The sequence below is a fragment of the Dendroctonus ponderosae genome, unplaced genomic scaffold (genome assembly GCF_020466585.1).
Source record: "Dendroctonus ponderosae isolate FM_Combo_2020 unplaced genomic scaffold, Dpon_F_20191213v2 Dpon_F_20191213_2, whole genome shotgun sequence".
NCBI classification, from domain to species: Eukaryota; Metazoa; Arthropoda; class Insecta; order Coleoptera; family Curculionidae; genus Dendroctonus; species Dendroctonus ponderosae.
In genome coordinates, this window is record NW_026018165.1 from 1,907,251 (window position 1) to 1,931,958 (window position 24,708).

The 24,708-nt window shown below is 32.2% G+C and overlaps 1 protein-coding gene and 1 long non-coding RNA gene across 2 annotated transcripts in view; one reads left to right on the forward strand and one right to left on the reverse strand.

Annotated features, from left to right (window-relative positions):
• Positions 1-20,340, reverse strand: part of LOC109536953 (neuropeptide CCHamide-1 receptor) — a gene marked incomplete in the record, with an annotated part of 72,704 nt that extends 52,364 nt beyond the window's left edge. Inside the window, 1 exon segment of the mRNA XM_048663935.1 lies at positions 20,154-20,340.
• Positions 5,926-6,258, forward strand: LOC125503485. The gene is made up of 2 exons (XR_007280905.1): positions 5,926-6,007; positions 6,143-6,258. It is a non-coding gene; the product is annotated as an uncharacterized LOC125503485 (long non-coding RNA).
• Positions 20,341-24,708: the final 4,368 nt, after the last annotated feature.

Below are 24,708 nucleotides of genomic sequence, written 5' to 3' on the forward strand. Positions count from 1 at the left end.
ATTTTGCTTCTGGATGTATAAAGTTGCTTTTAAAAAAACCTTTATTTTACAACCGAAAAATAGATTTTACAACATCGAGCTGTTACTGCCTTAACTTCTAATTTAGGACTAATTACTCATGTCGTATGCTTATATAGTAATTAAATGCTGCATCGACAGTTCTGGTTTGAAATATATAGTGATCTGCGTAAATGGTCATATCAACGTATATGAGTTTCAAAACATGCTTTTAATATACCAAACATTTCCCCAAAATATAGCTCAAACCTCAAATAGTGAATTAAATAAATACTTGAGAGAGCATCTTACTTTTTACGGAAAATAAATACCAGATAGTCATTGTTTCAAACTAATTAATTTTATTATATGTATATTATATTATGCTTCATCAACTTCTCCTCTGTCATGAAAAAAATGCGAAATAGGTCACATCTTTAACATAACTTCTACAAGTGTTGAGGTCTTTTAAAACCGAAATTTGTAAAAGATATGCTCAACATTTGTTCGCTCGTATCATTCGAATTAGAAAAAAACCTAATAAATACTGAAATAAAATAGAAACAAATTTAAAACTAAAAGTATGTGAACGAGTTTGTCAAATTCAGATTAGAAAGCTAATTCTAAGACTTCAATTAATGTTTAAAAAGTAGTTACATAAAACCAACAGGGTCTCATATTATTGGAAAGTTATAAAGTCGACCTAAGAAGGTTGAAAAGTCAATTTTTCTTCCACAAACATTACATAATCCTGAAAACCGGTGCTCGAATTGCTTTTCTAACCGGTAAGGCCTTGTCCAGTTTAATTGGAAACTGACCAACTATATCAGGAACTTAGTAAATCGTGAACTAGAAACTTGCATTGAAACTATATACCAAAGCAGTTGTTTATTACTTGCAAAGTATATGAAAATATTTTGAACACTTCACCAACAACAATCTCAGACGGAAAGTTTCATATATGTATATATACAGGGTGGCCATTTTCTGAATCCTTGTATGGGTAACTTCTACATTTTTCAAGATAGAGAATCCGTTAAATGGGCAAAATTGGGCAGAATTCGATTGCCTATTCATTACCGTTTTCAAAATTTAGGTACCCAACTTGGTTCCTGAAATATTCTGAAAAGACAATAAATCAACACTTTTTTAATTATAACATAAACTGCTTAACTTAGAAAAAAAGTTAAAATTGCCCTTGGTATAACTTTCTGCGGTGAAGCCGACATACTAGCACTCGTTGTCATAGTCAACTTATTTACGAGATTTACGAAATTTATGTTTTTTTAAATGGTAATCTTAGTTGGCTGTGGCCCTTTCAAAATCCTTATTTCCTTCTGAATTTAACGATAGGCCTTGTTCGGGAGAAAATGGAAAGGAGAGGGTGTTGTCGATTCATACTTCTAGTTGTCTGTATTCAAGTAGGTTTTTCACGGTATGGAGTAAGTATTTGGGTGTATTTAGTTTGTAAAGAAAGGAAAGTTTTAATTTGTTTGCTCGTGGGTTTCAGTGCTTAGGTAACACATAGAAATTAAATTAGCTTTGTTGAAAAATTTGTTGTAAAATAATGTTTTGATTCTGGCAAAATAAAAATTAAAACGTTAACATTATTATACGTATTCTGGAATATAGATAGATTGAAGGGTTATAAACAAAAAACCGAAATTATCATAATTACTATAAAAGTAAAAGTATGCATGAAAAGACATTTAAAAAAAAGTGCACTTTTTTCTAGCTGAAAAATGGGTGGGTAATGTGGAATACCAATATACTCTAATGTTGAATAGGTTTAATATTAGACTTGATTTTAAAGTAATTTGTGTTTTTTATGTAAAGCAACAGATAATTGAAAACACACTTATTTTATTATATTACAAAATACAAAAAAAACAATAAATGAAAATGAAAATTAGTAATAGGAAAAGTAACTTAGAACAAAAGGACAAAAATGACAGATCCATGGGTCTTTTTCGGCACCTGCACATTCTTCGTGTGCCCAGCAGTTGCACATGGCACACATAACCTATATTTCTTCTCTAGTATCATTTGAAAATCTTTGGTCACAAAAAAGACAAATTGCGTCATCAGGGCACGTTTCCAGCGGGAAAAATTTCTTCATCGCCTCAAGAATTTAGCAAGAAACCACTTTTGTTCGATTCTGAGCTTGACAAAGATAAAATCTTTTTTGGACGTTTAGCGTTTAGCAGAAAATTTCAGCTTCTTTTGCTTTTGAAGTTTACTTTGCATTCCACTGCACCCTGGTTCTGCAGGATTTTTTTTTTCTTTACCATTTCCCGTTTTTCTATTCCTGAATTTATAGACTTCTCTAATTATTCGTTATTCGGTGTAGAAGTTATAATTTTTGCCTTTCCAGGTTTTCTACTCCCAGTTGCTATTTTCTTCTTCATGGTGGGTACCGGAATAATGTCTTGTGGGTTAACTAAAATGGATAAACATTGCATTTCTTCTCTATTTCCGCGATTAAATTCTGCAAGCTGTTGTTCTTGAACCACATAATCGTGATGTGACGCTGCCAAAAAATCTTCATCAGTAAAAACATTCCTTCTAAGCGGATAAATCCCTGTAACTGCAAAACCCTTCACAGCTCGCTCGGTGGAATGAACTTTTAAGTAAGCCCGGTCAAAAAGTTAGCAGACATCAAAGTGAGTGATAGCACGTTTATTTGTTCTCAACAAACTTCGAATCTCTTCATTGTAAAATGTTGTCAGTGCCCCCATCACTGTTTTATCAAGGGGCTGCATTTTATGAGTTGTGTGCGGGGGAAGACAATTAATTGGAACAAATTTTTCTTTAGCCTTCACTACAACATCAAGGTTCCTAGTATGGGTATTATGTCCATCTAGGATGAGGAGAATTGGATTATTTTCAGATGGGTAAACTTTTTCAATAAAGTGGTCAAACCGGGCAGTAAAAAGGTCAGTCTGTATCCAACCTGATGGATGAAATTTGAACAGAGTCCCTGGTGGAGCGCCTTTTTTAAATTGTTTGTTCCAGTTTTTTCGCGGAAATGTCATCAAAGGTGGAACAAAATTCCCTTCTGCGCTCATACACATTACAACAGTTATTAGCTATCCCTTTTCTGCAGAAGTAAGGCTTCCGATCTGACGTTTTCGTTTCAATGCGAGAACTTGAAGACACTTCGACTGCACAATACAAATACCATACTCATCCACATTAAAAATCGGGGCAGCAGTAAGCTTTTTTCTTCAAAAATTGTTTCCAGTAAGCCAAAGAATTCATCGGCGCTCTCTTTGTTGAATCCAGTAGCCCGTTCCGAGTTGATGTACCTGTAGGTCTTCTCAAACTGATCAGCTTCTTATGCCTACCAAGGAAACGCTTCATCCAGTTTTTTTCAGCTGATTGGTGGGGCAACGAAAATGGATTTGGGAGATTATTTTGCCTAGCAAGTTGAAAAGCAATAGAGCATAGGTTCCGCCTTGTTAAACCAAAAAAACTTTTTCTTTATTAACAGAATCTACTTTACCAGTTTGATTTCTAGCTCTTCAATTAAAACAGGTTTTCTTCAAGAAGTTTCCTTTTTAATATTTTCTACTTCTTTATCATTCTTGCAGTATCAAAATAATGTAGAGCGCGATACCTTGTAATGTTTAGCAGCCGCCAAATAGCCCATTGCTCTTCTCCGTAGTGCAGTCCATTTGTGTTCCTTCACATTTCTCAGAGACATTTTCTGAAATAGCAAAAATATTTTCCACATTCAAACCCTACTTGGTATTCCACAATACCGACCTTTTAAATATTTATAGAATATGTTTACAAAACATTAAAAACAAAATATGAATGGAATATTTAACACAGTTTACAATCAGTCACTATCTACCTTTACGCTTATACACCAATCTTGCAAAAAATTTATAAATGGAGTCATAATAGACGTTAATTTAAACACGTGCAAAAATATAGCGACCGTTACAATTACAACCAATACTAACAAGCGACCGCCGCGAAATGCTCCATGGTGTTGGTAAGTGTAAAATATTTTTAAATGAGCTTCTGATTAGGCTATTTTCAAATAGATGGCAATATTAGTTTTGCCGCAAATGGGTTATTCCACACTTTAGGCACTATTCCACATACGGCTACTAAATTATCCACAAGCTAACAGACTTGAAACGACAAAGTTAACTTTCGACTAAACTATTCTGCTCCTTGTTTAATCTTTCTTGCTAATCTCCCATCGCGTCTCTTTCCTCCTGTTTGGGGCGAATTAAATTAATTTATTTTCCAATTTCAGAAAAACATTATTACCAACCCTCGTGGCATAAAAGCACAAATTAAGTGTAGATAACTTTATAATGAACTTTATATCTGGTCATTTCTGAGATTCTTAGGATTATTTTGCGACTATTTATGTTTCTAACTTCTAGCCACTAATCCGGTATAACTTAAAATTAGTTTCCATTAACTGCAGTCAAGACAGCGCTACAGTACATCCCCAATCAGCACTGGGTATTACAGTTGAAACTAGATTGTGTTGGTTGAATTATCCAACAGATTTTCTACAATTGGATTTAATTTCAGTAGTAAAAAGGACGCTAATCTAGATTTCCCAGCCTTCAGGTGCTATTTCAGGAAGGCGAGATGTTTAAATTAAATGTGGTCCTTAGTAGAGAATAATACAATATTGTTTTTGTCACCCTCAACGGAATTAAGTGCAGAATAATGCAACTGTTGATTTTACCTTTTAGAGTAATCCGAGGTTTATCCCCCCTGGAAAATCTCCCACAAATAACCAGAATATTTAAAATAACCTAAAGTTCACAGTTTTTCAATAAAATTAGCCATCACCGCTGACTGTTCCTCCTAATGAAATTATTTAAGTAAAATAATCAAGTAAGTACCCCCACATGTCACTAACTTTCAGGCTCTAAGAGATTAATGAGCAGCAATTTAAAAACAAAAAGGTCTTAGAACATGACTCCCTTTAATTTCGAAACAGGCATGTCTAGCAATAAATTGAGACAGAGTTTGGCCATTCTGAATGTCTCTAAACTAATGCTGTCTCCAACCAAAAAAAATAGTAAAACTTGAAAAGGTGTTCTACGTCTAATGAAAATAACAATTAGTTCCTCACATTGGTTGTTGAATGAGGCAATTTTAGCATTTAACCCAGAAGCTCTAAAATATTATTAGGGTTTGCCCTTAGGAATTCCGACGATGAGATTAGTGAATATGTGGTTAGTCTGCTTTTATTACCCAGAAATCGGAATTCGGTTAGAGTTTAGGAGATTTGGCAGCTTCGTTTACTGATCGATAGTCCACTGCAGAATTTATTGGATTTTCGGAGCGCAGAAAATAAACATTTCTGTTGTTACCAAATGTTTTCTAACTATTTTTATTTAAATTTTAAACTATTTTTATTTTAAACTTCGCAATTTCCCACAAACCGATTAGAGCAATATCAAAGAACGTCCTTTCAAGTTTCGCTTAAGCGTGTACCTTGCGCGTAAAACCCGGAAAATTTAAAGTACTTTCTTTCGTTGGCCAGTATGATTGGGTTTATAGTATTGGAGAATCGTTGTTGTTTACTAAAAGCCGAAGAAAATGTTGGAAAGATTTACATCATTTTTAATATTGAAGATTTTATTTAATTTCTTCTTTTTCAGCCTTGAATGTGGTTTAGGTAATTGATAATTTTTTGGTTTCCTGCTCAATAACAAAAATACCTTATTCTATATAACAAGCTTTCGAATGAAAGGTTTTGTAAATAGTGACGATATTTAAGTCTCTCTTAAGGCCAGCATTGAAAGTTGTCGAGAAAAACTAATTTATAAAACCCACGTCCTTTTTATCAGATCTCCTCGTGCTACATCTTAGTGCAAGCCAAATTAAATGCTGTTATTTTCATTATGTTTACTCCTCACACAGAAAATGTAACAATAGTCATTAAAACGCCACATGCACCTGTGCAGAAAACATTTTAAATGTCAAACCAATAAACATCAATGTTTTTCAGTTTTGAACAATAGATGTATGTTACGTTTCCATTTACGCTTACGAGCACTGCTTTTTAAACCAATATTTATTTCACTTTGATATATTTTCACTTTCTCAATGTCTGAGTCTTTGATTTATTGCGCCACTTGCTGAATAAAATATGTTTCAGGGCATAATGGAGTTTTCAACTGAATAGCAAATCCCAAGTTTGTTGACGATAGACGAAGAAAAATAATTCCTCGAATTGAAGTGTTAATATGAAATAAACATATTTGTTTATATTGATATTTATCTATGTACAATTCATTTTCTTGTGTTGTGCGGAAGCGTGACGGTTTGACTTGATTTATTTCTGTCTGCAAGTTGAAGGCAAAATGAGCACGGACAAGACGGTAATTGTTACCAGAGTAGTACCTAGTCTATATCATTTTATCTTTCATCTTCTTTGTTTTAGTTTCTGAAAGAAGGTATTGAGGCAATACAAGTTCTCATTTGCTAGGAAGTTGAGTAGCATTTCGCCTCTGTTGTTCCTTTCTCCCAGTCCAAACTTGCCTATGTTTTCTAGGTCGTCTTGGATTTTTTTTTTAATTTGGCATTGTCGCTAGTAATAATGGTAAATAATGGAATACAAACTTGACGCATACCAACTTTATGAGCAGACAGGCTTCAGAAAAGGTATGAGTACAATAGAGCATCTCCACACCGTTAGGATACTGCACAAAAGCAACGGAATATAACATCCCAATATGGGTCACATTCATAGGCTTTAGGAAGACTTTCGACACAGTTGAATTTTGGGCAATTATCAGGTCAATTAAAAATGCAAGTATAGACCAACGATATGTTGACATTATAGACACTAAATGATGACAAGGGGACATTGTGTCGCCCGAGCTGTTTACACTGGTGCTGGAAAATGTTCTCAAGGGCCTACACTGGGTAGACAGAGGAATTAATATATCGGGAGAAAAACTCAGTAACCTAATATTTACTGATGACATTGCCATTTTTCCCCAAACAGTGAAGAATTAGAACACATGCTTATAGAACTACAACAAGAAGCAAGAAATAGGTCTATAAATTAACACTTCTAAAACCAAATTTATGAAAAACCAACGGACAAGCATAGAGAGTATAAACGTGCTAGGACAACAAGTAGAGAAAGTTAACTTTGGGAAAAACAAATTAAGAACCTGAAATTGACCATAGAATACATCTAGGATGGGCGTGCCTACGGGAAGATGCGGCACCTCTTCAACTCCAACCTACCCCTCAAACTAAAAACTAAGCTTTATATGGAATGCATTCCCCCAGTAACAACCTACGGATGTGAATCTTGGGTTCTAACAAAGAAAATCCTAATTAAATTAAAGATACACCAAAGAGCAATAGATCGAAAAATGCCAGGAATAACACTTAAAGATCACAAAACCAATGAGTGGATAAGAAATAGAACCAAGGTCGAAGATATAGCGAAGCGAATAAGTGATCTTAAATGGAACTGGGCCGGACATGTTGCCCGGAATACCATCAACTAGAGCGGAAAAACAACAATATGGAGGCGATGCGGGAGAAAAGAAACACCGGCAGACCACAACAATGATGGTATGATGACATCAAAAGAGCAGCCAGACTTAACTGGCACCAAGTAGCACAGAACAGGGAAAACTAGAAAGATCTGAGAGAGGCCCATATCCAAAGGATAGAGAACGGCTGGAAGGAAGGAAGGAAGAAAGAGTAGGTTGTGATCAGAGTATACATCTGCGCCAGAGTATATTTTCGTAGACTTGTTACAGTTACGGAAGCGTCGGTTGATTAAGATAAAGTCGATCTGATTTCTTACAATGTTATTCTGTGTGTGTTGTGGGGAGGTCCATGTTACAGTCTTCTATATATATGGGACATTATACTAGGTTTTCGTAATTAAAAATTATTTTTTAAGTTCCGGACAGAACTGTAAGTACAAGTCGCTTTCCTCTTTTGCTGCGTACGCCTAGGCCATATCCTCCAGTGACATCTGCTTTATTTCTTCGCCCACTTTCGCATTCCAGTCTCCCATAATTCTAGTAATTTCGTATTTTTTGGGGCCTCCATTATGTCTTTTGATTTGTTGGTAAAATTATTTAACCTCGTCGTTGCCATGGTCAGCAGTGGGGGAGTAAACCTGAATGCTGTTAGCGTTTACAGCTTTTGTAGTCAGCTGAATTAGCATTACTCTGTCTGACAGGGGCAACCCCATCCCAAGCCCAAAATCATTGTCGATCATAATTGGTTACTAACTTATCTCAAAAACATTTTTTTTGGAAATAATGATTGATTGTTTTGTATGATGATAGCAATTATAATAAAGAACTCCGGTCTCTTTTGTGTTTTACTGCATCATTCCAAAATATGAAAACTGTAGATATTCCAAGGAATATTGAATGTGAAACGAAATCAAACAAAATCGCTCTTTTATGAAGGATCCTTGTAGCCAGTAATGCTTTTTTGATGGCTTATTATTAGCTTCCGATCACTATTTTTATGAATGTTATTATGGGCAAGGGTTTATTGGTTTAAGTATCATGCTAGCGCCTTATATTTATTATATTACATACGTAAAATACTCATTTTTTCGGAAGTATTTCACAAAAAAACATGTTTATTAATATCTAGTCATCAACAACTGATTTTTTATTAGGAGAATTTTATACTTGGAAATAAACTATCCATAGACCAATTCAATGGCGGTTCTCAAATTTTTTTGCACATAAAATTAATAGTTTAAACTGTTTTACCAAGTTTGTATGCACATTTTTTAGCAATTAAATCGAGAGAAACTATCTCTTGCCTTACCATCGCAAATATGTGAAAACATAATTTCTTCTTAAATTTTGCAACTGTATTTGTTAGTTTGTCTTGATTTCCAAAAATTAAAAATCAATACATTTCTCAATTATGTGTTTATAATAGACCTGAAGCATACACTCTATACAAAAATGTTGTAGTTCCTAAAATATTGAGGAATTAGTAGTTTCTAGGTTCAATCTAGTTTAGCCGATAACTGTATAAGGCAACGAAATATCCGCAGTTTTTAGAAAAAGCTTTAGAAATGATTATGGAATTACTAATTTTTTGATGAAACATATATATTATTTAAAACATTCACTGCGTCCCTGTACTAGATCGAATTTAACAGAAACATGCAGCTAACATTAGAAAATTAAATTTCGGATAAATATGCAGATAATTTTTATAATTTTTGTGTCTTCGTTGTCACAATCAGGTGCTCCCGATCAATGAACCTCATTTCCTTCCACCAAAACTTTAACAGAAAAAACAGTAGAAATAATTTTTTGTTGCAACTACAAATCCAGTGATTTTTTAAATAAGGGTCTCAATTACCGTTGCTTATAGTCTTACTTTTTCATTTTTATACGTGATCCTAATATTGAAAAAATCTCTTCAAATTAAATAAATCAAAAACGGCTTTTATTGTACACCGTTTACAGTTGTCATAAAATTGGCAAAACACAAATATCTCTCACGCATAGAATATTATTGGTGTTTTAAAGTTGACCTCCCCCTGCGATTAACGCTAAAGTCGCGTAAAAATGCGATCCTAACAAACAACCGATACCAATATACTACTCAATAACGCGGTTGGTGCTGAACTAAATGCAGCTAAATCTGCACTTAATTGCCGGCTTAATTGACGAGGGGATAGCGGAGAGTTTAGCGGGTGTTCAAAGGAGCGCATAGAGCACGATAATGTGGCCCAGATTAAATAATAATTTAATGGCAACCTGAGTCAACAGGTCATTGTACTGGTTGACTTCACTTACGTGGTTTGCAAATCGTTTCCAGTTTATTTATAATGTGAGTTTTTTATGAGCATCAATGTCAACGATTTAGCTTCTTGGTAGTAACAAATACTTTAATTATAATATTTTTTATTTGAGTCGGCAGTCGCTTCTAGTACAATTTCATTTGTATGCAAATCAAAGAAAACTAAAGAAATTGAGATTTAAAATCGCTATAGCTTAAAGTGCACCCTATATAATTGTTTTACTAAATATCCCGGCAAAATGTCCAATGTTTGCATGTCTGCAAAAACCTACTAGTTATTTTCATAAAAAGCACAGCTAAATTTATTCCAAAACGGTCTAGGTGAAAATGGAATTTAACAGCTAAAAAGTATTTGTTTGTATATAGAATAATGGCCACATTTATGTCATACATTTTTCATATGCGGTGCATCAGACTTAAATTGTATTTGCTTGTATGTGTTGCTTCAAAGGATGATCTTTCATCTAACATGGGCTTTTAACCGTTCTGGGATATACCGGAGAGCAGGTAAATGCCTCAAGGTGCTCCTGCCGTACCTCTATAAAGAGTTTTAAAACCGAGTAAAAATTCCTTTTTATCTAACAGAATAATAAAAGCAACCACATTACGTTTCAGGATGTTTGAAGTTGAACATTTTCACCTTTGATGGGTAAATATACTTAGTATTTTTCACAATAAAGTTTGAAAACGAGCTTGTAAAATTTGGGCGCGTGAGGAAAAACATAAGAGTTAAATAAGTACAGCGAAAAATAAATGTTTGTGAAGATTTATTTCTTTTTAAATGTTGCTATTAAAGATATCGTACACCTTCATGTCGTTTAAAGCATGTTTTTAGATAATAAATTATTACAAAAGGCATTGGTATTGCTTACATGCATCATTGCATGCTTACGCGATATTAATTCACAATCAGCTGAGTGTACTTTGTATTTTATAAGGAATTATAATGATAGACTACATTCGTTTTATAACTCGATAAAATTTTAGCTTTATTGATAAAATCAACAACCAGCTACGAAGAGAAGAGTTTAAGCCGGAAGAAATATGAAAGCAAAGTTGTATAAAATTTCTAAACAAAATGCGAAATGTATTGTATGACAGTTAGTAAAAAGGGTCGTAACCTTGTTTCGTAAAGTGGAGTAGGTAATTGTTTCTACATTGCGGCTAGCAGGACTATCGTAAATGTCCCAACAATGTCGCTTTACAACTTGTAACACTCAATGGTTCGGAAAATAGCCCCTAACACGTTTGAAATTTCTGGCATAGGCGACCCTATCCGAATTTATTAGAAATGTAAAACTTACTTTTGAAGGCAAAATGTAAAGAAACAACATGCCAAGTCTTTACTTTCAGTTGCAAACGTGTATATTAAAGCTTTATAATGTTGAAAGTTGAACTTGATACTGGTTATGAAACTTGGTTATTTTGTTAGTGAATTAACGCGGACTTTTGCCACTTTTCTTTTGAAATATATACACACAATATTTCTCTTTATGCACCATTCTCGATGAATTACTTCTATCCCCGCTTTAATAAGAAGTTAACTTTCAAAGTGATTTTTTTCAGTGCAACAAAAACAATTCTAGTAAATTAAATTGCTTAAAAGAGAGCACATAGATGTTTCCAGTTAAGGAAAATTTATTTAAACAGAAGCAGAAATAAAACAATGGAAAACAACAAGAAGCAAAAAATTATTCAGAGTTAAATAAAACATAAACGTCTGCATTTATTATTCTGAATTTATTTTATCCGCTTATTCTTGCGTTTTCATAAAAGTTTTCTGTGACCACCAGCAGGTTTTTCACTTGGAATTGTTAAATGAAGAAAAACCGGGCAAATAAACCATTCATTGTGATGTGATATTTTAAATAATTCATTAAGTAACCTTGTAGATGTTGAACGGGCATCGAAGATTTGCATACCCTTCAGGGATTAAGTGAAGCTTTTAGTGGCAATATTCAAATAGTCAGCATGTAAAATTCAAAAGTTACAAACATATTCAGAGTTCAGTAGCAAATTACTTTTTTGAAGGACTTTGAAATTGAGAGTTGTTGAAAGTTGTTTGAAAGTTCCAGTTGGTTTCGCAGTCAATCAACACCCAAATTCCATGTTATTGAATTGCTTTATCATCCACACTATTTTCACATCTGGGATAGAACAAAAATTTACTAAAATAAATAGAAATTTGACGATTTGTTTTCGTCTCCTTCATTTTCGTTGTGCAAAACTACCGATGTTTTTCAACGCGCGCTGGTAATTCAAACAGCACTAATATTTTAATGGAAGCAACAATTTTTCTATTGATCACTCAGAGCAGGATTATTTTAATTATGTTTTTTAACGTTTTGCGTCAGTTTTTGTCTCAAATTTTTCATTTATTATATATGTGTAGGTGTAAGCTTTAGAATAGGTGTTAATATGAACTTTGTGTACATTAATACTGTACTATAGGTATTGTAGGTTGTAGGAATTATTTGAGATGACTTTCTGCGCATACAGTTCATGTATATTGTCGTCAAATAAATAAATCTAACACAAACAGTAAAGAAGTAAGAAATATCCTCAATCAAGTAATGAAATTCAATTAGACTTAAGTTCAAGTCTTAAACTTAACCCCTTTTCTATGTGATACATTTGCTAATTTTGCGACTGATATTTGCCAATTTTTAATTAGTCTTTATTGAAAAGTATTTTTAAAGTTAAACTGCAAAACATTTCTGAAGGGTAACTTAAGGAACTTTTTATAAAAAATTTTAGTTTAAAATGTTGAATAAATTTCTGCACGTAAAATATTTTAGCATGGTCCAAATAATCTATAATAATAACTAATATCCAGTTTAACCCTACATGAAAAAGCAAAATCATATATTTTCAAGTTTTATTCGAAAAAACGCTGTAGAAAATACTACCGTCCTGTGGATCATTTTCCATTACTGTTTCATTCTTTTATTACCGGATTACAGTTCCGATACAATTTTCTCCCTTCAATAACTTGTCTCGTCTGATTAAAGCATAATCCAATGAACTATATAACGTGTCAGATTGACTTTATTAAAATCAGGAATTGATTTACTGGCACATGGCAAAATCAGTGTTTTTGATTAAAACTGTGTAGCTAAAATTACTTTGAAATTATCTAAAAATCGGCGAATTATTCTGCTATTAGTAAACACTGAAATTTTTGTGATTTTGATAATACCGCAATATTATTCTTATTATTCTGAGAAATTAAATTAAAAATGATCAAACACAATATGTGTGGAACGCTTTCCTCAAAAGCCTTTACATTTCTAGTGTATTCTTCTCAATTACAAACTTTTTATAAATGTGCATTTATTTGAGAATAATTGAAAAATAATTGATATAATCCCCAACAGTAAACATAATTAATCTGCGTAATTTTTAATCCATTACATTGAATTACCAAAAAGGCCAAGAATAGCTGGTTTCATTAAATAATCGAATAAAAATTGGGCTGCTCATAATATTCACATCCAGTCTGCTGGTAAAATATTAAACAACTTCCGAGTAATGGATGTCTATCATAACCGTCTGAATTATGCATAAATAAATCTTTATACACCGATAGGCGATATTTTGTGTTTTCTTGCTGGGGCTGCTCAAGCTTATTATGATTTAGGTGAAAGAAATCAAGTCCTTACTCGAAATTATAAACTATACCAAATGATTTATTGGATAATTAAATAAAAATTATGAAAAGTATTGCGGGAAGTCTACTTTAATATAAAAGTTACATACAAAAGTGAGTCAAATGCAATTCAAAACATTAATATTATTTCGCTTTAAATAAAACTTAAATGTCACCCATAAAACATGTAAATGCTTGATATGCTTTCACCTATTGCCTCTTTCAAAAATACCGATATAATACTTTTGAAACAGTATCATTTACTGAAAGGTATTTTGTCTCGTTTATGTGCGAATTTAATGCCTTCCACATACCATAAAACCTAATCAAGAAAATCTTTTTCAACCGCTTTATGGCCGTACGGGTCGAAATTGTTCACGATTCTGTCATTAGCGTATCCAAACCTGATAAAGTTCAAGTTCGAAGTTTTTCTCCCAATATCCGATTTATGTCGCAAAAAGTGATTTTGTGTTTTAATTAATATGAAACTGGCTATCTGTGGGTTACAAGCAAAAATGGAAATATCGAACTTATCGAATTAATTTCATATAAATTGTTTTGTTTGAAACACAATAAAGTCCTACAAATGTAGACATTTTTCAGATAGTTAAGTCGTTGCAATTTTTCTAATATAACCTTGCCCGAATTTATTTTTTAATTGTCCAATTTCCAAGAATTGTCTATTAGCAAGAGCAAAGTAAATAGACAACTAAATTATATCGACGCAAACGAAGCACAAGGAATAAATTGAACGTTCGGTCATGCCCTAAATATGAAAAAGTTTTGTAATACTTTTACTTGATCTTGGAGATTTTCGGTTGCTTTTTACGATATTTATTATAGACCGCCTTAAAACTTATGCAGCGGAACTAAAATTACTCGTTTACTTTTCTACATTTCGATTCTAAACTAAGGCAAATAGCAAAGTTGTATTTTCTACATGAATGGAAGTCATTTCGCCATGAAGATACTGGAAAATTTATGCAATTTGCCAAATATTCTGATTTTTATCAGCTTCGTAAACATTGGTCTCAAAATGGATATCTTTACCCATCTCCCGTTAAAAATTCACAATTTCAGTACCAAACCACTTAGCACCTTTAAATATTCAGTACCCATAGAAGATACTTGTTTCTCAGGATTCTGCAAGTTTAATAAAAATATTTTTTAATTCGCTTTTTGTTAGCTTAGTAAACGTTGTAAAAATTTGTAAATATCGGTCACAGAATAGCAGCCTGCACTTAGCTGCTCTATCTCCTTTAAAAATTCACATTTTCCAAACTAACACAAGTAGCAATTTGGCATTTTATATACCTACACTGAGACACTTGACTGTGAAGATACTGAAAACTTCATATTTTCACCGGCTTTTCAAGATTTCTGAAGAATGAAAACGCACTGAAAGTTTAATAAAAATCTCTCCCAAAATTTATTTTTGCAGCTTTATAAGTATCGGTCTCAAAATGAATGTTTATATCTAACTGCGCTCTCTCCTTTAAAAATGCTAATCTTCCAAACTAGCGCTACTACCAGTTTGAAATTTTCACCGGATTTAGAAAAAACCTTTACCTTACAATTTTCAAACAATTGCTGCAAATCTCAATTTTTGCAACATTAATTTGGTCATAATGGAAGTTTTTACTTAACTGCGATCTTTTTTTTTTTAATTCACATCTTCCAAACTAGAAGCTGCTGAACCTTTCTTAAAAATCGACCAGACGAGTGATTTTTTCCAGCTTTCCCGCTGTCTCAAAATGAATATTTTTCTGAAATGAAAATTTCGAAAATTTGTATCTAAAGGAGCTAATAATTTTACTTTTTCACCATTTCTATAATAGTTGTCTCCAAATATGCTCAAAGTCTCATAGAAATCATCCTAAACGCTGATATTTCAATCTGTTCAATCTGATGATATTATTTAGTTCTTTCCATATCTTCAACGCAAATTAAATTGCTGTTTCAAATTTTGCGACTGTTTGTAAATTTGCTGTTCGCGTATGGATTATTCATATTCCCTGCAGGAATTGTCTGACTTAACGGTAAAAGCGGGGATCAACTCAAACACGCTCAAAAGATAGGTAACCTTGTTAGCTTTTTATGACATAGACAAAATACGTATTTTACTGAACGAAAGTCTACCCGGAAATAAAAAAGGATATAAAAACAATGCTTTGTGTGCCATGTTTTAGTGGTTAGTACTTTTCAACGCAAACAAGTAAGATGAATAAAATAATAGGTATTTATGCGAAACTGATGCTGCAAAATTGGCCCTTTTTTGTTCTTATTTCCCATATAAGTCCTTTAGAGTAGGACGGATGACTTTTTGCACTTGCATCAGAAGTTTAAATATAAGATGTTCAAAATTTATCTAAAGAAGTATTCAACATAAAGAAACTAGATTTTTTTAATTTTTTAACCAAAATTAAAGTTCATTGTTTTATCATCAGGTTCCATATTTCACAGCTTCCTTAACTTGTAAAACTAGTTGGAGCATTGTTTAAAGCTTGTATAAATCTTAGACTTTATGTGATAGTTAAACTAGCTAATAAAAACGGAGTTTTTATATATCGTGCGACCTGACTTGAAAACCCGCAAATTACATACAACATAAGAGTTTTTAGAAGTCAGTGCGATATTACTGAGGTATATTGAAGAAATGTTCACCTGAAAAGCAAACGTATTTATTTCATAGTTTTTAACTCTAAAATTCAGCTTACAGAATGTTCGATTATATTATCTCAGATAGAAAAAGCCCCATGACTTCTACAACTTCCAGGTTCTTATCATAAACTGTCATTTGTTTCTAAAACTGCTCACATTTGTGATAAGAGTGCTTTTAACATTAAAACGGAAAGCGCCTTTTTGTAGAAACCCTTGTGATCTCAAGTTACCATTTTCCCTGGTGGCGTAAAAAATATTGGGAAAAGAATAGCTTTCAACCTCACCGGATATAAGAAAGTTAAAAAAATAAATTTAAATAAATTTGCGGATGTAGAAACGTGAATATTACCATTTCTCCAATTCAGTTAAACTTAATAATTATTCTACTAAACCATGTCCTATTGAAAGTTCAAACCGCTAAAGCACTGCTACTGATTAATAAAATATATGAAATATATGAAAGGCGCATTATATCATCATATACTTAGATGTCATTATAAAGTTTCATTTTCGCCATTTATTATCTTACTTGCGAGCAGAGAAACTTTAGATGCATTCTAATTATTTTCTCTAAACTTTCGCTAAACAATGTATTTGCTAATGAAGTAGTGTCAGATCAGATTTATGATTTTACGTGAAGAAACGTCCTCGCCGAAAATGTATAAAAGGCAAAGCGTCTAATTAAAACTTGAGGTTTGCTTGAACTTTATTATCTTATTTCAATAACAGTATTTAATGAGACCCCAATTTCGCTACTTTAGGGCCCTTATCCAATTTAGGTGTTGTAGAAAATACTTTTGGAAAGATCGGCACTTATTTAAAACACTTTTTAACTACATCTTAAGAAAAGTTCGTCAATTAAATCAATTACATATTTAAAAAAAAATACCTAATTCTTTTTCCACTTTTTTCACTTTCCGCATTGTTCGAAAAATAATACGTCAAGTAGGAACTACTTTATTCAATACTCAGATAAACTGATCTCACCGGATAAATCAATCACAAAATCTGACCATATTCATTAAACCGGAAAGGGTCGGGAATATATGAAATATTCAGAAAGAGAAACCTTAATTTTTTCTTTCTGTATTAAATTTTGGTTATTTGCATTTGTGACTTTTGCGGAGAATTCAGTTAAAAGTTGTTTTGTTATTTCTTTTAACGTAGCAGATTCTGAAAAGCACTTTAGTTGATGTAATTAGTATTTATCGTGATTTCTTTTTCTGCAACTTTTCATAAATCTTATTTATATTTAATGATTGTCTCAGTGCTGAATATTTTCCCTATAGTCCCTTGTGAACTCCATCAGGTAAATGCATTTTTCGTATTTTCATGCTAAATCCCCAGAAAATGTCTGCAATAGATAGATTGCACGAAAGCTCTTTTCAATATATATTTTATACACTTATTTGTAGGCCATAAGTGAAAATATAGAATAAAATATCCACTTTACTGGGAAATTCTTACCTAACGTAATTTAGTGTGACTTAGATGCACAGATTAGATTTTCTTATTATTCAGCTTCAAAACGTTTGAAATACTTTTAAAACTTATTTCGAAGGCATTGAATGTTCATAGAGCAAGTTATTAAAACGAAATTGAAATTAATTTTTATATTTGATTTTCTTAATTAGCCTAATAAGGACGTTTTTAATGATTTTAACCACCTATTATTCTCTCGTTTAAATTAAAATCTTAAAAGCGCACTTTGAAATGTAACAGAAATTTTTAGTAAACTTTCAGTCAGTTTGTATTTAATGTTTTTCACTTTAAGCGCTGTATTATATAAATTCGTTAATAATTATTAGAATAATTTTTTGTATTCAAGCCAAATTTCTTGATTCAGTTAGCCCTATTTTGCATACTGTCATCGATTTTGAATAAATTGGAAGTTTTAGGTTCCGGTTACCATTCTATTGGCCAGAATCAAATAACTTCTGATTATACTTTGCCCAAGCTCTTAGCTGACTTGTTATTAAATCAATGCGTATTACCAAATTGGCCTTAATGCTAATTGGGTATGAAATCACATATAATTAGCAGGAAGATGTGGTTCGACATCGGATGAAAGGAAAACAAATTAAACCATATTTATTGCCTTTTATCCTCCCTCTTATTCAGGCGCTGATGTTTAGAGTTTTAAATGGAAGAGTTTCCAAAGCTTTAATTCAAGTAAAATTATTTTTAGTTTCAAAGCTCTCTTTAATGGGCTAAGAAAGTTTCAAGCTCAACTGTATTCTTTGAAAATTTACTTCGAAAGACCATCTTCGAACTCTTGTATTATTCGGAATAAGCTCTTGTATTATTCGAAGGAACACAGAAAATCATCAATAGGAATAAAGGGAATTCCGGCTTTTGTAAATGTAGTGAAGTTGTAGATCAATGTAGCACTATCACTTTGTATGTAACTTAATTAGAAAGGTTTCATTTGAGTTGGTTTATTAGTTGCTTAGTTAGTAATGGTCACTCAGTTTGGAAACTTTTGCTCCAATTTGCTTAAAGCCATTAAGAAGTATCGACAGAAGAATTTACTTAAATCCTAAGTGAAATTGAATTATTAAATACTACAGAATCAATCATTAATTGCATATAAACATTTACAATTTACTGGGGAGAGTTAACTTTTATGTTTCAGGGTCAAAATGTTTAATTAACTCAACAAAACGTTTTTATTTATTCAGAAATAATTTTTGTTTTCAAATAAAAGTTTAATTAACATTTTCTATTGTAGCATTGTGATCTGCAATTGAAAGCCTCCGCATAGTTTTTCATCAACAAAACAAAAAAAAAGTATTATAAATAATCGAAACAATTAATAGTGTTACCTCAAAGCTTAAATTTCTGCAAAGACAAAAAATGCGATAATTTTTATAAAAGAAAATTATTCCCAATTCGACAATCGTTTCAGCGACTTTCTAATCCGATTTGACCGTTAAAACTCTCTCTTTTGTCCTATTTCTATTTGGAGAACGAAGAATTTACATTTGAATCCTTTTTGATTTCGGCAAGAAAGAAATTGGCCATAGGCGATACAATCAATCACAATGGACAAGGCCGATATCGTTAAACTGAAAACGAGGTAACAGATAGAACGACGTTCTTTGATCTTGAAACCGTAAAGATTTATTTACGATTTTGCTGATATATGAGGGATACAATATAGAAGAAAATCCACAAAAAAATTTTTGTTTAGCGGCAACTAATTATTAATTTCGGAGGTAAAAAGGGCAAATTAAATTTAAATAGTTGTAGCCACAGTTGTTGATGTATTGAATGAAATTGTTATCAACTGTGCCACTTAACTAATATTTTGGGCGCAATTTCGATTTTTCTAATTTGTTGTAAATTCTTCTTGTAAAAATTACTAAATGTTCCAGAAGCACTAAAGGTTTTATATTCTTGTAAAATTGCCAAGTGTTGAATCAAAATTAGTATCTATTTTCTAGTTAAGAACTGCCACCAATCTAGATTAAGTAATAGCAGGCAATAGCTTTCCGTTAGTTAATTTATCCGCATTCGCATTTGAGGCAAAGTTTAGTTTTAGTTTGGAAGCTACATGGCCGCAAGTAACTTTTAATCTTGTCCAGACGAATTAAAATATTTTCGAACTAAATTGAATATTAAAATTTGTTATTATTATTAAAACAAAAATTTTCGGAGTGCATTAAAAAGAACCGTGTTTTCTGTTTGAGTATACAGACTTGAATTTGAGATTGTTTAATGTATTTTATATTAAATATAAGACACTAATTTAATTGAACATCGCATTGGTAATAATAACACTAATAATTTCGATGGTAAGATTGTGAAAAATCACGGTAAATTGTCAAATTACAAATAAGAAAAAAAATTTTAATGATTAAAAATTCAATTCAAAACTAAAAATTATCTTTACAAACAAATTATTGGTCCGCTTAGCCACTAAAAATGTACCTGTGATTGAATATCTTCGGACGCAAAAAGATCTTCATTTGTATTTATAAACAAATTAAAGATTGTATTAAGTTGTATAATACTTTTAAAACTTTTTCTGAATACTTACCAGCTACTTCTTGTGCTCACGAAAAAAAAAACAACAATCACTAATGTTTCCAAAAAGTAGAAATACTGGTCAATCTTCAATGCAAATCGCACTGATGGAAAAGGTGCGAAAGTTTTCGAAAAGCGCTACAAATTTCAAAGAGAAACCGTCGCTCTCATCATCAGGGAGCAGTGAAGTCGGAAAACGCGCGAAGTGCACTGAAAGTTTTCCCGAGTCGTTGCGATGAGAGTCGTCCGTTTTCCAGAGCAGATAAATTTGCCACCGCCAGCGATCATGATTGATAATTTTCCTCTATTTAATAATTCTGGGCCTAATTTGCCGCGTCCGCTTTTTCATTAATCCGTTAACTAAAAAACATCTTCTTTATATGGAGCTGCAATGATCTGTTTTTAACCAGTTGGTTTTTGAGGAATTACATTGTGGTTAAACAGAACTATGCAGTTTATTTTTAAAAGAAAGGCCCATAAGTTAAGAGAGTACTTTTTACTATAATAAATAGTAAAGACTAAATATTCAATCAAAGATAAAGTGTCCTGTTTAATAAAAATAACAGTTGAAATGTTCATTTATTTTGTCACTAACCTTGCCTTATTGCTGACTATTAAATAAACAATATTCTGAAGCCACTGCCTGTACAAGTGATGTTTTATTTATTTTCATTTGCTTTTTGACGTATTCGAAATAAAAATTCAAACATTGGAAATGTTTATTTCTCGAATGTAATGAACGTGGTCTATTAGCGGCTTGATAATTGATCTATTTCTCAAGGAAATAATATAAATATAAACCAATTATCTGTTAGATTTGACTTGGTCGATTTTGGCTCGCTTCAGTTATTGGCAAGAATAATTAATTCATAAATAATTAAATTTATTAGTGATTTGTCCATACAGAAGAAGATCCAAAGCCGCTGTAAACAATTTTGCATCAAAACACTAAAAAAGCAGGAGCCAATTATCTACTTAAACAACGTCTAAATTGAAAACTGTCTGAATTGGAAAATTTTTAATCATTTCTTTCAAATGTCTATATCAACGAACTAGATTAGAGCATAAATTTCTATTAAGTGTGAATATGAAGCGACTCATATCAATCATATCAAAAGACCAATTAAAAGAACATGTCCAAGACATGCTGACCATAACTGATGAAAACTAATGGGTGCGAAACCTTTTTTCAGATCATTTTCTGCTTCTGTGTGAGGAGGTGTAGGAAGCGAGTATATTAATGGCTCTTTCAGTATCAGGCTTCGTGCAAAAACTTCACATCTTGTAAAAAATTTATTTGAAAGCAAATGATTCATGAAGCATTATTATTTTTACAATATACACTGTAGCCTATAATAATTTTTTTCTTTGCAGTCCGATTTTATCAACCTTTTTTTATTGCATTAAAAAAAGTTAAATGCAAAAGGCAACTTACGAAAAAAACAGTTAGTAGAGCTCTTAATGAATATTGCTATTGAAGCAGAAATGCTGCTTTATGAAATGAAATATCTCAAGATGTTATACTACATTGATATTTAAAAAAACATATTACCGCCAGCTGTATTGTAAATTTATATAACCGATTGATGATAATCAATGGAACTTCATTATTATTAATTGCACGTATTTTCCACTGTACTGAGCTTTCTCAGAAATTGTATTTTAAAGTTTTTCAGCGTAACTAAAATAATCGGGTCTAAGTTGAACTGAACACTTCCAGCATGGTTTATTTGTATTATGGCATTCTTCCATGGTTTAACTTTAAATAACATTCATAAAAACACATTAATTATTCATTAAAATTTCATGGATTTTATTGTAACCTTAATTATCAACTGCATGCATAAACTGTTGCTTGGAAAATTCAATAAAACGAATACACTTAGTGATGACAACGCAATTATCTTATCTACAATCCAAGTAAATAAAGGCTTCCAACTGAACAAACAATATTACTAATTCATGTAAAAATATCGGTTCTAGCTGCGGAAATATTTATTGGTAAAAGGATGCCAGTCAATCTGCTGATTAACAGATTAAACGATTAAAAAAAAATTAAATTAAAAAGAGATTTTATGCTGTTTCTCTATAAAGGTTTTCATTTTCCAGCTAACAACATTTTCAAAAGATGTAAACCTTCGTCCACTAGCTTAAACGGTTAACGGTTAACAAAAAAAGGAGATTTAAAAAAATCATACCTGCACCAACTCGTTTCAACTTACTTACAAAACACGTACGTATATTTGCTTCAAATATCTCCCTCAAAGATTCACCCAAAAACATGCCAGCTTTAAACACTCATTAAGAGTTTTAGCTCTAATGTGCTAGGATTTTGTCGCAGTCACCATGAAATGCATTCCTTCGTTCTTCTAAGTGTAATTTCTCGGAAAAAAGTTTCCATTACCCGCTTTAATGGATGCGAATCGATGTAAACTAAAGAGATTGCTGTAAAAAATCAGGTCACGTGCATTTAGTCGACGATCAGTACCTGGATAATGGAGAAGAAAACTCAACGCAAATCCTGACTGTCCGATTCCAGTTTTGTTCCAGCACTAGAAACCTTCTAAAGTGCCAATGGGACAATCATTATAATGGTTCTGTTGATACTCGTCAGATTAAAGTCGCTTAGGTGCATTCGGTATATCAAGGGATAAACTGTCGTTTGCACATTCCAACAAACTTGAGTTTCAAACGGATTAATTTGTCACGATTCAACAAAACAGCTTAACAGCTACAGCTTTGAAGCTGTAATTCCATGCTCTCCTATTTATTGGATGGCTCAAGCCGCCATTACCCTTATTCAAATGGCTGCTTAACGGTAGATCCAGGAGTTGTGTGTATCTGATTATAAGCAGAAGATTATGAATAAATGGAACTTTATTGACCGCCAGTTGGAGGATTATCGACATACTTTAGGGCGTTCAATCATAGGAAAGAACTGGTGTGTCTTGTGGATTCGTAGCCGTGGAAATGTTTTGCTTGCGAAACATCAAAAAGTTATTATTTTTGCTAAACTATCTTAATAATCGGTAATCTTATAATAAGTATTTAGGCCGAAATTTTCTTTAGTTTCTAAAGTAAACTTCACTTTATTTCAATCGATTGAAAAGTTTCATTAATTCTCCACTCGACACATTACAACTGCTTAAAGTAATATTCTTACTATAAGAGCTTCTTAGTGTAAAAATGAAGTCACTGTTCATATGAGCGTATCGATCCTCATTTTATTCTCTTCCTTCTGCTTTTTTCTTTTCACTCTTAACTTTTAACTCACTAGATGGCTTCTGGCACACAAAATAAAACACAAAATGCAAAAGAGTTTTAGGAATCCAATAGAAAGCTATTAAAATTTTCGCAATCAAGGATTTTAATTTATTCATTATGCATTAAAACACCTTAGTGCGGAGTGAGACTCTGTAACTTCAAAACGAACACATTTAATTTAAAAAATCATGTAGAAAACTAATATAAAAAAGTATATTTATTAACAATATTCCTGGGGTCAATGTTGTAAATACGAAAAGGGAAGTAACAAGATCCAATACATCAATGGAGCATTGAAGAAGGTTTAAAATCCTGTTATTAGTGGTAAATTTATAGATCACATTATGGAAAATCGCACAATATCGGTATTCATAAATTCCTCCGCAGCTTTAGATGGAATTTATCGTCGGTGGTTGGTTTTATAATTTATCATAGCCATCGCCTAAGACTTGTGTTATTTTATGGCATTGTAACACTAAACCAACACAGATATTAATTAGACTGTGGAAGAAAACAAGCTCTAAATACTGTTCAATGGCTTTTATAACTTGTTTGCTTAGTTTCCATTTATGCACGGGATTCGTATTATGTTGCATCATGTTGTCGCTGTCCGTAACTGACGCAATTTATACACCCAATGGAATTTTCCTTTCAAGTTCATTATATCTAAATAAAGAGTATTTAAAATTAGTTGAAAACCCCCCCAAAAACAAAATTCCTGGTCGTGTCTAATTTTCCGAGTCCAATTCAAACGTTTTTAAACTTCTGCACTGCTTTTTGTTTTCTACAGCCTCACAACTTTGAAAATCAATTTTCCAAGAAAAGTTGTTGCGTGGAAAGTTATTGAAGCAGAAATGTTGTTTTCGTACATTTTGGTATAACTAAGTATACTAAATACTAAGGTGGAAGAACAATTTTCTACATGAAATCCTGCAACTCAGCGGCGCAACAATCTGAAACTTCAAGCATTATAAAGTTATCAACTATCAAAGCATACTGTGAAAGCCTGAAAAAGGCACATGTAGCTTTGAAGTTTTGTCTTAATGGCTTGTTAATTTATTCGGCATAGTTCGACTAAATCTTTCAAAGGTTTGACTTGCTGAGCTGCCTCCAGTGCAGCCAAACAATTCACGAAAATATCTAACATTGCAGAACATCATTCGATAACATAAATGGAGTATCTGAAAAGGATTAATTTAGTGTTTATGCGTATTCTGTGCCTACTTCATTTAGCAAAAGATGTACGAAAAATTAAAAAATTATAATAATGCAGAAACTTTCGAGAATATCACTTAAAAAACATG